Source organism: Vulpes lagopus, chromosome 3 (assembly GCF_018345385.1).
Source record: "Vulpes lagopus strain Blue_001 chromosome 3, ASM1834538v1, whole genome shotgun sequence".
NCBI lineage: Eukaryota > Metazoa > Chordata > Mammalia > Carnivora > Canidae > Vulpes > Vulpes lagopus.
Genome location: NC_054826.1, coordinates 34006632 through 34024810, shown reverse-complemented (window position 1 = coordinate 34024810; position 18179 = coordinate 34006632).

Here is an 18179-nt window from a genome sequence, read left to right as displayed (position 1 = left end):
AATCACAAATTTTGAATGAAAGCAAGATTATTTAATAAATGGTATTTCCATTTGGGTAAAAACTAAAATTAAATCTTTATATCACACTATACACGAGAATTCCTAATGAGTTAGATTGAAATGTTAAGAAAAAATTTTGAATCTATTTGAAGAAGTGTAGGAGGAAGTCTTTTTGACACTGGGACCTGAAATGATTTGTTAAAGAAAACAAAAAGCACAATTAATAAAGGGAACAATTGTTAAATTTGCCCTTTAAAATTCTGGGTGATAAAAGCACCATAAACAAATTTGAAAGATAAGTAGCTGGCTAGGAGGAGTTACAACACAGAATAAAGATTAGTGAAAATAATATGAAGGCCTACAAATTACTAAGAAAAAGAAAATGGAAAAAGTAGCAAAAGATATAAAGAGAAACTCAAAACAACCAATGACAATATGAAAAATGTACACTCTCACATCGAAGAAATTAAAATGTTATGGCATCATTTCACACACATCAGATTAATAAAATCAAAAGGTATAATAATACCAAACATTGGTGAGGATGTGGGAAAACAGATGGATTATACTGCATTGTAATAGTTTCAGATACCAATTTGACGTCATCTGGTGAAGTTTAAAATCTATGTAGAGTAAGCTATGACTCAGCAATTCTGGTTTTAGGTGTATACCACAGAGAAATATTGGTACTAGATATTGCACACGAGGTCATTTATTGAAGCAAAGTTGTAATGGAGGTAAAAGGCTTTTAACAACCTACATGTTCACTGAGAGAAAAATTGATAAATAAACTATGGTACCTTCACAGCTGAAATACTATAAAGAGATTTTGCAATACCATAATTTAAATGAAGGAACTAGGTCTATATAGATGGATAGACTGAGAAGCCATAATGTTAAATGAAAAGAATAAGGTATATAGAGTTAGAATTGTGTCAATTAAAACACACAAATGAATATCACATAATATTTTTTGGAGATATATATATCAAAAAATATTTATTGGATATATATAATATAGATATAGTTATAGATTTAGATAGGAAGGCATCCCAAACAGTATTACCTCTGGGAAGAAAAAGAAGAAATACAGGACAACAGTCTAACATGGCATATTGATAAGAGACCCAGAAGAAGCAGAGAGAAAGGATAAAGCAGAAGAAATATTTGAACAGGGGATCCCTGGGTGGCGCAGTGGTTTAGCGCCTGCCTTTGGCCCAGGGCGCGATCCTGGAGACCCGGGATCGAATCCCACGTCGGGCTCCTGGTGCATGGAGCCTGCTTCTCCCTCTGCCTATGTCTCTGCCTCTCTCTCACTGTGTGCCTATCATAAACAAACAAACAAACAAAAAATATTTGAACAGATGATGGGATGGCTGAGAATTTTCCCAAACTGGAGAAAGATACCATGTACAGATTTAAGAAACCAATGAACTTCCAGTCCATTTGAGATATAGAGAGCACAAAAAAATATTTCTTCCTTACAATAATAACACAAAAGTCAGAAAAACTTCAAGGTCATGACTTTTCTTAAACCTATTAGAAAGATGAAGTCTTAGGGCAACAGCAAGTCTAAAATTAAGGAGAGACAGGTACTTGCAGGAGAGGATGGGACATGAGCACTTGCTTACTTGGAACAGACAAAGCCAGACACTAGTAAGAAGAGTTCAGCTGGAATTGTTCATGAATTAGTAAAGGTCAGATGTGGGAGGTGAGAATGAGGAGAGGCCCTTGAGGCTCCAAATAAAGAAGTTAATGTGATTCAAGTGTTGTTGCTTCTCCACAGCCCTCACTGGCCACCTGCCAAAATATTGGTAGGCTCCTGAGTGGACAACCCTCCTGGTGGACAGACTGAGGAGAGGAACAGTAGCCATAACTGCAGGGCCACCAAGCCTACCCAGATCCTTTTCCTTTTCTCCCCTATAAAACTGAGGTAGAGAGGAAACAATCTTGCCCCCAACCCATTACTCAGGTGAAATTTTGCTGAAACTGAGGGAAGGGAAAAGAAAAAAATTCATCTACCCCTGAGCAAGAAACAGATACAGCTAAGTCCAGAACTGGGGAAAGAGGCAGGAGCTCTGAGAAGACCACACTCACAAGACCAATTGACATGATAGCTGCCAAAGACTCAAGCTTAATCAGAACAAAGAATGCTCCATATAGGACTCCGGCCCATCCTGGATTACCCTCTACTGGGTGTAGTGGGCAGGCCCTCTGTAACACAAGGCCTCAGTTACAGCTGAAGCAGATGCCAGTTGTGCCTCCCTGATGCTCCCAGCACCTCTGAAATAGAGCCCCCACCTGGGATGTATAGATTTTCCTGTCTTCACTTGGCAGGGCTCCCTTCCCACTGGGGTCCAAGTGACCCTCCCCACCACAGCCTGCCCATCACTGCTGCTGCCACGTCCAGCCCCTCCCTGAGCATATCTGAAGGACTGTCGGTCCCCAGCCAGCCCCTCACCCTGAGGTCAACGCCATAGGCACCACTCTATGGAGGCGCACTACTGCCCTTCAAGTCACATCTCCTGGGCCCTGCCCTCTCAGAGCTCCTGACTTCTAGCAGAGGGTCCAGGACAACTGTCTGCCAGTATGCCTTTACTCGTGGGTGTTTCCAGGTGTCTACTCCTAGAGCCCTAACCCTGTGGTGAACACAGCAAGAGCATCCTTGCTGTGAGGATGGCAATCTCGATTCAAGGATACATATGCTTGTGTAGAGGAAACAAGCTAAGAAGAATTTTTAAAAATTTATTTTAAATTTGATGTAGCTAACATATAATGTATTATTAGTTTCAGGGGTAGAATTCAGTGATCAATAAGTTGCATGGAACAGCCAGTGCTCATTAAGTCATAATCCCTCCTTAATGCCCATCCCTCAATTACCCCATTCCCCACCTACCTCCCCCATCAACTTTGTTTCCTAGAATTAAAAGTCTCCTATATTTGCTTTTGTCTCTGTTCTTTTTCATTCTATCTTCCCTTCCCCTGTGTTCATATGGTTTTCTTCTTAAATTTCACATATAAGACAGATCATATGGTAGTTGAGTTTTGCTAAGGGTATATTCTATGAGTTTAGTAGACTTCCAATGTGTCATCTGATATGTGTGGAGTTTAGACATCATTAATCCTGTCATCGCAATAAGAGAAATGCCAAAGAAGCTGAAAATCAACAAGTCCTCCCAAAATCTATCAGAGGACTGAGATCTCAGGCCAAACTGTACCCAGAAAAACTGGAGAGACAAGTGAACACAGAAAAATGTCCACACATAGAGCCCTCCAGGTTTCTCTGTGGACCAACGGACCCAACTCCAGCTCCCTCTACTATTCTCTTACCTAATGAGAACAAAGTCTTGGAAGCACTTAAAGCCAATTCCCAGCGACACATGTTCACTAAACCATGAAAGCTGCTCATACCACTACACAAGACTTCCTGTTCCGAACACATTTCTGCTGCATTAAAGGGCACCTGGTAACTGGATGATGGTCACTACAGAGGGTGCTTGATGGAAAGAACACTGGGTGTGATACTGTATGTTGGCAAATGGAATTTAAATAAAACATTCTCTTTTTTTCATTCTAAAAAAAAAAGAAGAAGAAGAAGAATGCTCCTCAGCCAACCCTCACAAACAAGTGTCCAGTTACCAGGAATAACAGAAACTTCTGGGAGACAGAAGGAGGGACTCAAAGAGACCAAAATGTGAGAGACAGAGACTCCCTGAAGTGAAGTGTGAAATGAAACTTTAAGTTGGTGGTAGTGCTGACCTTGAGGAAAACCAGCTAGCAAACTACCCCTTCTCCTAAATACAAGGTACAGACAGAGGAATGTAAAACATGGTACACAGAATGTTACCACAGCAACTACACACCCCAAACCCAAGTTATCTCCTGACTCTATTGGCTCAAAATCCTCAAGTAAAGTCAAAGATTTGATTCATGAGGAAGATCTAAATTACCTAATAATATGGCTTCAAAATGCACCAGAAAAAATCAGCATCATTACAAGGAAAAATAAACCAGTCGACAATCAGAGTAATTTAAATACATCCTTCTCTGTAATTGACATAACAAACAGGCAAAACATCAACAAGGGTATAGAAAATTTGAACACAAGTAGCACTCACAGCCTAAGGGACATATACAGAAAATTGTGTTCAAGGACTACAGAACACACATTCATTTCAAGCACACATGGAACCCTTACAAAAACTGATCATGTCCTGATCCCAAAGGTGGTACAAATTTCAATAGATTAGAAGCACACAATTTCTGACTCCAGTGCAATTAAACAAGGAACAAAAATAAGTAGAAAACGTCATCTGTAAATTAAGAAATACACTTTAAACAACCTGTGAATTAAAGAAAACATTGAAACACAAATTAGATAATATATTAACTGAATAATAACTAAAATGTCCCATATCAATGTGAGATTAAGCCAAAACTGTAATTAGAGGTAAAATTACAGTTTACACATTATTTCTAAAAGGAGACCACAAATTAATAAATAAGCATCCATCTTAAGAGGTTAGATCAAGAAGAGAAAAATAAAACCAAAGGAAATAGGAGAGAATCCATGTTCATATAATAACAGAAACCAGTGAAATAAATATTCAGTAAAATGAATCAATAAAGTATTAGTCTTTTGAAAAAAGGAATAAAATTCATAAGCCTCTGATGGGATGATTAAAGAAAATAAAGGAGAAGGAACAAATAAACACTATCAGGAATAAACGGGAGTCTATCACTACAGATCTGACAAAAATTAAAAAGACAGTAAGAGGGTATTGTGAACAACTTCAAGACAATAAACTTGAAAACTGTGGTTCAGTGGATCAATTCCTAGAAATATACAAATTAGGAATTTGAATCTAAAAGAAATAGAAAACCTGAATGGTTCTGTAACTGCCAAATAAATGGAATCCATAATTTAACAACCTACTCACAAAGACTTCTACCAAACATTGAAAGAACTATAGAGCTAATCTTTCACCAACTCCTCCAAAGATCAGAAAGGGAATGAAGTTCCCAAATTCATATTTTGATTATATTTTGATATAAAAACCTGGCTATGACAATATGAGAAAGGAAAATTTAAGAAAATCTTACTCATAAACATAAAAACATTTTTAAAAACTTGACACATCCAGAAATATATAAAAAGTAAAAATTATAACCAATTTGAAGTTTATTCTATTAAGTTTGGTTTAACTTTTCTTAAATATCCAATTTTCATTTTAATAAACACACCATGGTTTTAATATTAAAAGAAATTGATGAATGCATATGGAAACATTTTGTACCATCTTTCCAACTCTTCTGTAATCTAAAATTATTCTAAAATACAGAGTAAAAAAAATCAATGTAATTCATTACATTAATGTGATAAAGAAAAAAAAATATATTTTAATAGTTGTGAAAAAGCTATTAAATAAAATTCAAAACCCATTCATGATTTTTAAAAACTCTTAAGAATCTACAATCAGAAGAAAAAAAAAGAATCTACAAGCAGAAATATAGCATCCTTTATCTAATAAAGAATTTCTTTTATAAAGTCTAATTAGCAACTTAATTGTAAATACTAAAATTCCCCCTTTGAGACTGGGAGAGCAAGCATGCCCACCATCAGCCTTCCTTCCACACTGTATTGTTGGTCCTAGCCAGGACAGTAAGGTAGGAAAGAGCTATAATCATGCAGAAAATGGAAAGGAGGAAACAAGACCATCATTATTCATGAATGCTGTGACTGCAATATGCAGAATACCTAAATTATCTACAAATTATGAGAATGTACTAATGAGTTTTGTAAAATCACTGGACATCAAAAAATCTTGTTTCCCATATAACAGCAACAAAGTTAGAAAATTAAAAAAAAACAAATATCTAGAAATTTAACTCACAAAGATGTATAAGACTTCTTTGCAGAAAAGTTAAAGAACATTATTTAGAATAATTAAATGATAAACTATGTTCATGAAAGCTTCAATGTTGTCAAGATGGCATTTCTCATTAAACTTATCTATAGATTCAAAGTAATTTCTCCCCTTCCTTCCTCCCTTCCTTCCTTCCTTCCTTCCTTCCTTCCTTCCTTTCTTCCTTTGTTTCTTTTTCTTTCTTTCTTTCCTCTTCTTTTGATTCAAGGTAATTTCAATCAAAGTCCCAAAATGTTTGCTTGTGGGAGTGACAGGCTAACTCTAAAATGTACATAGAAGTGCAAACAACCATCACTCAACCATCACTCATCACTCATAAGGAGAACATTATCCACTGAGTAGAAAGACTTAGTATAAAGCTACAACTCTCAATAAAGTGTGGTATTAGTTCAAATAGAGATAAATACATCAATGGATTTGAATAAGGATCCTTTTATGAATTACATGAAAATCCTCTCCATTACACCTTTAACTTCAGCCTGTTATTTCAACAACATGTCGGTCTTCACCGGCATCATGCATGTGCTGGTCACCATATCTTGCTTTTGATGCACACTGCAAACCTTTCTTCCTAGGATTTCTATAATGTCCACATTCAGCACTCACACACTTGCAACCTGGAGGTGTAGAGGAATTAATACCTGTGATGCCAGCTTTGGTCCCAGTGAAGAAATGCCTTTTGTTCCCAGGCATACTAAGTTGCATTTCATGCGGCTCCTTTAAAAAGACTGAGCACCAGTAACATATAGCAGTAGCCGGTTCTATTATGTAACCTGTACCGAGTCTGTTTTCTTGTTTCACTTTCCCAGTCTTGTACTTCTGCTACCTGGGGTTCTCAAATGAACAATATCCATGCACCTTTTGCCCCATGGCTCTGCTTTTAGAAAACCCAGATGAAGACGGTAGCACTATTGAGTAATGGGGAAAGAAAGGCATTTGGAATATATGTCACTGGCACAAACAGATACCCATATAGAAATAATAAAATTTGACCCCTACTGTACTTCATTAAAAAAATCAATTTTAGGTAGATTATAGATTCTAGATCTAAATGTGAGAGGCAAATGACAAAACCTTGAGAAGATAATGTGAGAGAGTATCTTCCTGACCTCAGGGGTAAAAGAAGATTTCTAAAATGAACACATCAGTAACATAAAATAAAAGTTTGATAAATTTGACTATATCAAAATTAAGAACATCCATTCATCAAGACATCATTAAAAGAATTAAAATGCAAGGCAGAGAATAAGATATTTGCAACACATACAATCAATAAAGGGCTTTATCTAGAATATAAAATGAAGTCCAATAAATCAATAAAATGATAGCAAACCTGAGAAAAGTCAGGAAGAGAATTGAATAGTTACCAGGGAAGGCATCCAAATGACATAAGGCATCTTATGTCTGATAGACATAAGACAATGAGTTCATTAGCCCACATGCGGATACAAACTAAAACCACAAAAAAATACCACTACACACACACACACACACCAGATTAGCAGATTAGCTGAATATTTTTAAACCTACAATTCCAACTGTTGACAAGGATGTGGAATAAGGGAATTCTCAAATTCTGCTGAAGGGAGTGTAAATTGATACCACAACTCTAGGAAAATCAGGCAGTAGCTCCTTAAAGTAAACATGTTTATTACCCATGACCTAGTATTTCTGCTCCTAGAAATGCATCCATCAGAAATGCATATTCACATACACCAAAGTAAACAGATAAGAATGTTCACAGCAGCATTACTTTAATAGGTCCAAATTAGAAAACACCCAGGAGTTTATCAACAATATCGGACAAATCAATCATTGTATATTCACACAACAGAAGACAGCAGTGAAAATCAAGCAACTATAGCTATACACAATAACAAGAATGATTATCCCAAATGCGATGCTGTAAAAGAAGTCAGACCAAGTCAAACATAATTGCCTGCATGGATTTGATTATTTAAAATCCCCAAACAGCCAAAATCACAGTGTTTATAGGATATATACTTTAATGCTAAAAATACAATAAAGCAAATAAAGTGGCCATCATAAGGCCAGACTACTGATTACCCTTCATGGGAAAAAGGGAGTTGTTGTGGAGACAAGTCATTTTGGGGGTTCATGGGTGCTGGCAATGCTGTTGCCTGATCTAGATTATACTTAAACAGATAATTATTTTATAACGATTTATTAATCCACACATTTATGTTTTTTCTTTGGAAAGTAATAGAAGAACTAAGAGAAAAATTAAGAGAGAGGAGGGCAGTGCCTTCCTAACACTGAATTGATAGTGGGTTTTCACTAAATTTTAAGTCTCATGATTCTTATGAAGAGAAAGTTTAATAAGCAGCCAAAAGCTAAGGCATAGGACCTGGAAAAATTTAAGTCATAAAAATGCCTTCACTACTGACCACGAGGGAGTTTTCATATTGCTTCATATACTTGAAGACACTTTTGGAGTGGTGAAGAAAATGTGGCTCAGAATAGTCCAGGGACTTTTCAAGGGCAGAAGGCTATGAATCGCCTTTAATAAGACTTGAACTTGGATGTTCTCCTTTGAGTCCAGCACTCTTTCTCCTAAATCCAGCAAGTAGTCTGTGTGGGGGAATAAGAAACTAGAGTAACAGAGGTTGGGATAGTAGGAAGTGGGGCACTGGGCTTTACCTATCCAGTCCTACAAAATGGTTGTTGCTTAAGGATTTGGACTTTTTGTGTGTGCGTGTGTGTATGTGTGTGTACATGCATGTGCATGTATTTTGGATTTGTTTGTTTTGCTGATGACACTATTGCTAAGCCATTTAACTAGGGAGAAAGCAAAAATGGGAAGGATTATCATCATTTGCCATAAGAGAGGTTTTCTTTTTTAGGTGCTGGCTGTGTGAACCTGTGTTAGGACTAGAAGGAGCTCATGCTGGATTCTTAATTTCAGTTTACCTCTTTTAATGACATCTATTGCTGCAATAACAATCATCCTCCGAGCTCTGGGTGCTGGAACTCACTCTTTGAGATACTTCTTAAGAAACTGCCATATCTCACCTATGAATAAATTACCCATCATGGATGCACTTCAGCCCCAGAATAATGTGATTTGCCCTGACCCCATTAGACTACATCAATGTAACTACACAGATGCTAATTGTAATACTCTGTTATTTGCACACAGAATCAAGGGGCAATGTCCTGCCTTAAGAGTTTAATGGCTCTAAAGCAGCAAGAAGCAGACTTCGTTATCCCTCTCTGGCTTTTCAGCAGCTGGTGGTCTCTGTAGGAAAATGCAAATGCAGAAGCAGAGTAGTTGAATGCTGGGTATGTTTGCATTTATACCTGCTAATTAAACCAAAGGAAAAACCTTATCTTCCCAGCTGAAAACCTTCTAACCTGAAACTTAAGCCCAGGTATAAGCCAAGAGTGTGTTGTATACCTCACTTACAGCAGCGTTGTCCACTGGAAATATAGCGTGAGCCAAAACTGAGAGCCACATATGTAATTTTAAACTTAACTAAATTTAAATTTAGTACATTAACAATAACAACAAAAAAACCCCACATAAAATTAGTTTGAACAATATCATCTAGGCCAGTATGTCTAAAATATTGTGATTTCTATATATAATCAATTACTTTAAAAGTTGAGATATTTCACATTGTGTTTTCTATATTAAGTCTTCAAATCCTGGGATGCCTGGGTGGCTCAGCGGTTGAGCACCTCCCTTTGGCCCAGGGTGTGATCCTAGAGACCTGGGATCGAGTCCCACATCGGGCTCCCTGCTTCTCCCTTTGTCTATGTCTCTCTCTCTCATGAATAAATAAATAAAATCTTTAAAAAAATAAAGATAAAAAAATAAATCTTCAAATCCTGATGTGTATTTTACACTTACAACTATAGAGGATAGAAAACATTTTTCCTCTATCTTCTTATATTCGGTAACGAAATTAAGTGAATTAAACTGACAGATGACAAATGAATAGGAGAAAGATATACACATTTTATTTGGTGATAGTATTTTAATATTTATATGCACCAAGGTCTTCATAAGAAAGAAGTGAAGTCCTAGAGAGACGGTTAGATCTAGGAGCTTACATATCATTTAAACAAAGGCTGATCAATTGTCAAGAAGCAACTAGACTCATGAAAAGGAGTTCGGGCTTCTAGGCATGGTAAATTGTGGGAAGGTAAAGGCATGTGGAGGAAACTAACTGAAGATAAGGGTTATTTTAGTAAGGTTTGCTGGTAGAGACCCATCTTCCTGCCAACATTCTGTCTCCAGTGGTAATGGATGTTTTCATCCTCCAGGTACCCAGGTACAGGAGAGGGGAGAAGAAACAACTTCATAAGGGGAAGTTTATGCCAGCTTTTGGCAGATGGGGAGAGCACAGAGCTCTCTGTGTCTATTGTTTCTCAAGTGCAATCACCTCAAGAAAACTTTTATGCCAAAGTGGTGTATTTTGGGGTGATATTCTGAACTCCTTCACAGTACATCTTAATTTGGACTCTGTATATTTCAGCTGTTCAATAGCCACAAGTGACTAGGGGCAACTATACAGTCCAGCTCAGATGTGCTGCTTCTTGGTGTTCCTCACAGAGCAGTTTCTCTAAGTGCAAATGAACCTAAGACTTAAATTAGGCCAGGAGTATAAAGTGCTTCACAATCTCTAAAACATGGTATACTGCAATAAATGATAACTATTATTATTAATATTATTGCTATTGATCTTGGATTGAATATATTCTGCTTGCCTTATGTAAAAGTCCACACCTGGGGGCACGTGGCTGGCTCAGTCCATAAAGTGCAATTCTTGATCTTGTGGTTGTGAGTTCAAGCCCCATGCTGGACATAGAGCTCACTTAAAAAAAAAAAAAAAGTCCACACCTGAATTTTTACACCCTTCTATTGCCCATATGTGCAAACACCAAAATGTTATTATATAAAGCATTTGTAAATGCCACGCATAATATTATCTTTAACTACAGGTTTTATGACATAACTGTCTCACACATACAACATTTTTACCATACATCTGATTTTACCCTATCTGCATAACACCTGTACTATTATTTTATATTTGTCTTCAAATCACCCTCTTTTTTTGAACTGAGTATTTGTGAACTTAACTCTCATCCTAGGAATTTACAACCCTAAAATCAGGGGTTTGATATGCTAGATATATATTTTTCCTAGCATTAAAATTAATAAGTAACTTAAAAAATTTCTTTGTGTCTGTCCTAAAGACATCATATATGCACAATAGTACACCTAACATACTTTGAGAAAAGAAATTTTATAATCAGTATATTTATACAGTGTTCTGTCCTGGCACTGCTTCCTTGAAGCTTTGTGGCCTTGGCAGGTTACTTAAGCCCTCTAACCATTAGTTGTTTTATCTGTAAAATGAGAATAGCAACAGTATCTACTGCATAGAGATTTTGAGTGTTAATGTATACAAAGCGTTTAACACAGTGCCTGGTTTTCCTGAGTGCCTTCATCAAGAAACATTTGCTCTATCTTTATTATAAGTGATTTATAGTATACAAAGCATTTCCCATGTATTAATTTCACAAGAATACACTAAAGAAACCAAAGATCATTATTTCTACTTTATAGATAAGGAAGCCATGCCTGATAATTTTTCCAGGGCTAATGAACCAGTATGCAGCAAAGTTGGACTCCAATTCAAGTCTTTGAAGGCACATTTATTGCTTCCACTAAACTACATTTGCTATAATAGGAAATGTGTTTGCCTGTTTTTTTATTATTGTCACCTACTGAAAAGGAAATTTCCTTCCCTTGGGAAAAAAATTGAGTACAGGAAGTTAGAGAGTCATTTCATACATGACCATCAATAAGCATTTATTAAGCACCTAGACACACAGAGCCCTGCTCACCAAGAAGGTATGATTTTCTCTGTTTCCTTAGCTGACCACAGAGCAAGCCTCTGTGGAATTTAGCCTCAAAGCAAACACTCAAATGTGCATTACACTGAAGTCATCACTTCAATTTGGACTACCTGTCACCAGGTGAATTCAAGAATCTGAGCAACTTTTCAGGCAATGTGGTTCTGGTGCCTAAAATAGTTTGGTCTCTCAGGTTGGAGGAGAGTAGAACGTTATTCTGGAATTTAATTTCAAGTCAAGGTCTAAATGCTTTGTTTCACTCTACAAAATTGTTAAGGCACATAGCCTCAGTGTCATCCACAGAGTAAGGGCAAATTCTGCCTTTCAACATCTCCAAGAAACCTTTTAAGGCAAATTTAAGTCAGAAAGTCATACCAGAAACTATCCTCCAGGTATGAGGCAACTATAAAAAAACTGTGAGTCCTATTTATAGGGACTAAAGAACTGCCACTATTGATGCCACATTTTCCTCTGCTTCCTTCTCAATAAGATTTCTACAATTAAAGTAAAATATGGATTACTAACAACCACAACCCATATTTCCAGAAGAGATACACCTATAAAAGCCTAACAATATAGATTCTGTAGCACATAATTTAGATTTTAATACTCTTTTTAAAATTATTATACATATGTTGGCCAACTCCCCAGCAAAAATGCAAGATCTGTTGATGCAGATATATTGTTGAGATTTTAAAATAACTCCCAGAATTGCTTGTTCCATGTTGATCCTATTTCTGCAAAACAATAACTGTATCTTATTTTTTTTTTATAACTGTATCTTAAACATCTATTTCATCTGTATATCTTTATCTATCTACCTATCTACAAGAGAGTACAAAATATTAACAGTGTCCCCCTGGAGAAGGAGCAAATTGTGTTTTTTTTTTTCTCTATACAGCTTTGTATTCTAACTTAGACAATGAACAGGTATTATTTGTGGTATTCTTTTCAAACTATTTTAAAATAACAACTCAGAAGCACTTTTGCCATTTGGTGACTTATAGATTGCCAGCTCTTATAGGTAAGGAACAGACAAAGGAGGATGCTCAACATTCCATCAAGCCCATGATGCAGCATATCTTTGGGAGAAAAACATCCACATAGATCTCACATTAAGCAAGCTTCTGGAGAAACCAATAGGCTAGTTGGGAACTATTAACAAGCTTTCAATAACCTTCAAATCACCCTCAGTTTCTTTATCTGTCAAACCAGGAATTCAGGTAACCTGACTGACATTCTTTCCATGACCCAGGAATTGAATATGAGTTTTCAGCCTGGCCTTATCACATGGGAACATTTTCTCATCCATTATAATGAAGTTAAGATGTGTCTATTTCATAGGACTACCTGAGGATGGGATAAAGTACAACGTGTAAGATGCCCCGCCCAATCAATAACTGGAAGAAAGCAGGGTTGTTTAATGAACAGGAGCTACCTACAGTCAAACCCAGATAAAATCCCTTCCCCCAGGGGACAGGAGAGGGGGAGACATTAACTCCAAATTCCCAAATTTCCTCTTCCTTTTAAATAATACAGGAAGACTCTGAAACCTCTGCCTCTATCAGCATTAGATTCTCAAGTGTGACTGGTGAGCCTAGAGTTCTTGTTAGGATCCCAGGAACTATAAACAAGAAGAAACCCTCAGGGAAAACAAACTTATTCTTAACCATAAAGGTCAAGAGCTAGAATCCTGAATTTGTTCTGTTCACAGAAAGAAAATTAAAATTTTGATAACACAGTTCAGAAATGAGCACTAAAAATGGATAATGCAAATTCCACTGAGGAGAAAGTAATTGTCTTAGAAGAAAATTTTACATAATAATAAGAGCTAGGCTTATAGAGGCTAGCTTAACCAAATCCACAAGGGTAGGAAGTGGTGATACTGGGATTTGAAGTGAGTTTGAGTCTACCAGCTTCCTTGTCTTATTACAGTTATCAAATCCTCAGGTTTGAAATGAATGTTAGAAGCCACTAGTCAGTTTCTTCATCTCTAATAGGGTACAAATAATAGGAGATCAAGAATTGTGCTGCAGATATAGAAAACAAAAAATACAGGATGCCCTGTAAATTTGAATTTTTGATAAGTAATTTTTTAGTATTAGTGCACAGACATGCTTATACTAAAAGAAATTGCTATTTAATTGAAATTTAACAGGTGCTTTGTATTTTATCTGGCAACCTAAAATAAAATGTCAGCCTCACATTTCACATATGATCTAAGCAAAAGAAGAGACTTTCTTGGAATGTTGAAAGGTGTAATTCAAGGCACAAGGGTGACATTTTAGAGTTTTTAAGCCATAAAACACTGGTGAAGTATTTTATACTTGACTAATAACTTCCTTTGATTTCAGTCCTCCCAAACTGACGCTCAGAGAAATTATGCTACTTGCTCAATGTCACATAGCTAGTAAGTTAAAATGTCTGACATTAAATCTAAATAATCTAATCCTGCTGCTACTCTTACTACCATTGCTGATAATGGTAAGCAGAACTGTAATGTATGAAGTGCTTACTATATTGTCTGCCAGGTGCTATGATTAGACTTTACACATCTTTTTTATGAGGATGAACTTCTGTACAGAATAGATTCTCACTGAATGCTGCTTATAATTTTCCTCAAAAAAATTTATCTCAAATTCCAAAATGATAATCAACTAAATTGAGTAGTAGTACATTCCAAAAAATTTAATACAAAATTTGACAAATTCCTGGGAAGTTATTCGAAGAGACACTATCTATTAATATTTACACATCTGTTCCTTCTCTTGGGTTTTGAGAACTTTGAGGACAGGGAATATATTTTGACCACCCCTAAATCATCCTTCTTTGAAACTGGCACTTTGCAAGGAAAAGAGATTAAAAAAAATCTTTATTACACAAGTGAACAAATGAATAATTAAAAGTCTACAGAATACCAATTTAAGATTCTAAAAGAGTTGAGAAGACATCTTTTTTTTTTTTCAGTAGACAATTTAAAACAACCACAGAGGTTTTCAAGAAAAAAAAAATAGATAAATCTGTAAGTAGTGATCTGTAAACAAGCCTTGCTTCTCTAAGCTTTGTTTGAAAAAAAAAAATACTGTTAGAGAAGGAGAAAAATAAAGAACTAAAGGTTTTTGTTTAATTAGGCAGTATTATAGCTCTTCAATAGGCAACTTACTTCATTGTGCAGCCTAAAATACACAGTGATCCCAGAAAGAGCCCACCATTGCCATATATAGTTCTGTGTTGAGAGACTATAAGGGTTTGATTGGTAACAAGTACTAGGAGGTGGCTGAACTATCAAATAACCTAATGACAGACGGTTCAATGGCTGCTTTACTTCTCTGGTACAGAAAAGCACAAGCGAGGAGGGGAGTAGAGGAGGAGGAGAGGAATAGAATAGAAGAATAGAGAATGCAGCAACAAATAACGGGGGTAAAAAAGAACTAAATTCAGTAAGGGTAAAAAGGGTGAATTCTAGTCCTAACTCTACAACCTGCTAGGGACAGGATTAGATGGGGCCCTACGTCCTTTCTTTCGTGGGCCTCAGTTTCTTTATCTGTAAAATGAAGGCACATAAGGGTTCAGACTATGCCATCCCAAAATGTACCACTTCAGCATATTGGTTATTTTGAATTAAAGCTACTGGAGAAACACCCAGTGCAAGAAGGGCACTCCGACCATCTTCTGTGCCCCTGAAATCAGGAATAAATCTCCCACATGAAAGTGACCCTTGTTGTACCAAGAGGGTAGAAGATCTTACCAGGAGGGATGGGGAATTAGGGCCAAGAAGGCTGTATGAACAAACCTTGTTAGTTTCTCACCATGTTTCTACCTCTAGCCCAAACCCTTTGATCCTATAAATTCTTTACAAATTTATTGTTTCTTTATTGAGAAGGCAAAAAAGCTGCCTATTTTGGTCACTTCTTTGAATCTCACATCTCCGGGGGAAGGGCTCCCTTATATGTATATGAAATTTTATTTCTTTTCCTCCCATTAATATGTTTTATGTCAATTATTGAACCAGCCACAGAACCAAGAATTAAAGAAGAAAAAATTTTTCCTACCTTAGAGGCATTAGACTTGAACATTTCACGAAACATATTCATGGATTCATAGTATATCACTAGGTGGTATACAAAAGAAAAAATGCAGTTCTGTGGTAAATTAAATTTAGAAAATGCTGGATTATGCAAAGCAAAATGGGTTTCTTTATTTCCCTGATTTTCAAGTTCAAATGTGCTTTCTTTTCTCATCTTTAAAAGGGGTTATAGTCGACACCTGGGTGGCTCCGTTGGGTAAGTGCCCGACTCTTAATTTTGGCTCTGGTCTCAGATCCCTGATCTCAGCTTTGATCTCAGAGCCATTAATCCTGCCAGCGTTGGGCTCCAGGTTCAGCATGGAGTCTGCTTAAGATTCCCTGTCTCACTCTCCCTGTGCCCCTCCCCACCAATCATGTGCATGGGCTCTCAAGTGCCCTCTCTCTCTAAAATGAATGAATGAATGAATGAATGAATGAATAAATAAATAAATAAAATCTCTAAGTAAACAAAAACAAATAAAAAGGGTGATAATGCCTACTGTATAAAGTTTTTGTGAGGAATAAGTGAGTCGATTCTAAGAGTTAAATAGATACTAGCTTCTATTATTATGACTATTGTCATCATGATTATTATTAATCTAGAAAGTGAAGGGATTTAGAATACAGCATACACCAAAACTAAGCGCAATAGACTTATTTATTGATTGATTCATTTATTTGTGATTTTCTCACTGGGGCTAACATTCTTCATTATACTGCCTGAGAAATATTGATCCAGAATTGATCCTAAGGCCCCTTCCATTTCTGATATCCTATGACTCCACAATAAATTAAGCTCCTAAACACAAGCTTCTATACCCTCAACAAAAGCACTAAAGTCCACAGTATCCCTAAATGGAATGTACTGAACAAATTTTTTTGAGTTGAGAACCCACAAACCCCACCCAGTTCACCAGGCCAGATTCCAGGCCCACCTTCCAGCTGCAAGAGTTTTTCAGAGCCTGTGGTTTTGATACTCCAAAAAGGAAATAGGAACTTCAGTGTATTGGTGAATGCTTAGTGCCATTCCCTCCCGGGCTAAATTTGCCCATAATCATCCAAGCCATTAGCTGTTGCACTCATTCACTCACATATTCATTCATTTACCAAATATCTACACAATTTCTTCCATGTTCCAAGCATTGTTCCAGCAATGAGGAGATTACAGTGATGAATCATTCATAGAAGAGGCCTTCACAGTAATTACAGTCTCCTTGAGGGGAAAAATTACATACAGCAATGGTAATTTAAGGTGAGTAGTGCTGAGAGCAGCAGCAGGTTAATGCAGTAACAGATTACAGTCAGCTTTGAGGAGCAGCTACGTCGTCAGGGGAAAAGCATGTGGCATTTTAAAAGGACCCGGAAGGAGATAGGCATGTGGACATTTCAGGAAGAAGAAACTCACAGGCAAAGAATCAACACCACACCCTATCAACTGTCTATGTCCTAGTGTGTGGCCCATCACGTGGCACAACGTCACAGGATGCGAAGCCCCGGAATGACATCCCACGTCTACCATACATAGATCACCTGATTAAGCAAGCAGCTTCTCCTATTTTCCTCATGATTTCCCAAATGTAAATATGAATGTGAGATGAGTAAGCAATAGTACTGTTAAAATTTCTCTAGCCCTAAAGAAAAAGAAAAAAATTTCTCTAGCCCTTACAAAGTGCCAAGTACTGTTTTAAGCACTTTGTATGTATTGGCTCATTTAATCTACACAACAAACCCATTTCTCAGGATGAAGTAATTTGAACAAATCAAAGAGGAATGAGAATTGAAGCCCAAAGTTTTCCCAATTCTTTCTGACACAGACCCAGACCAAACTCTAATCATTATTGTTATTATCTCTCTCTTACTGGTGAAGAAACTGAAACCCAGCAAAGTTACAAAACTTGAAGGCTCCAGGTCACACAGTGAGTAAATGGCACATTCAGTCTTAGATCTGAACCTTGATTCATTCCGCATGTGCTCTCAAGGCCCGTGCATGCTCTTACAACAGTACCATCAGCAACTAAGCTTAGAATAACTTATTGTGTGCTAGGTACTGTTTTAATCATTTACATAGATTAACTCATTTAGGCCTTCCAAGGGCCCCATGAAGTCAGTAGGGGTGAGAGGAGTAAAGTATGGAGGTATTAGGTAACTCACCCACATACACAGCTAGGAATTGGTGCACGTAAGAGTTGAGTTTAAGCCAGCAGGTTTCCCAGTCTGAGCTCTTAACTATGGCATCATACTCCGTCTTCTAAAATAAATAAATAAATAAATAAATAAATAAATAAATAAATAAATAA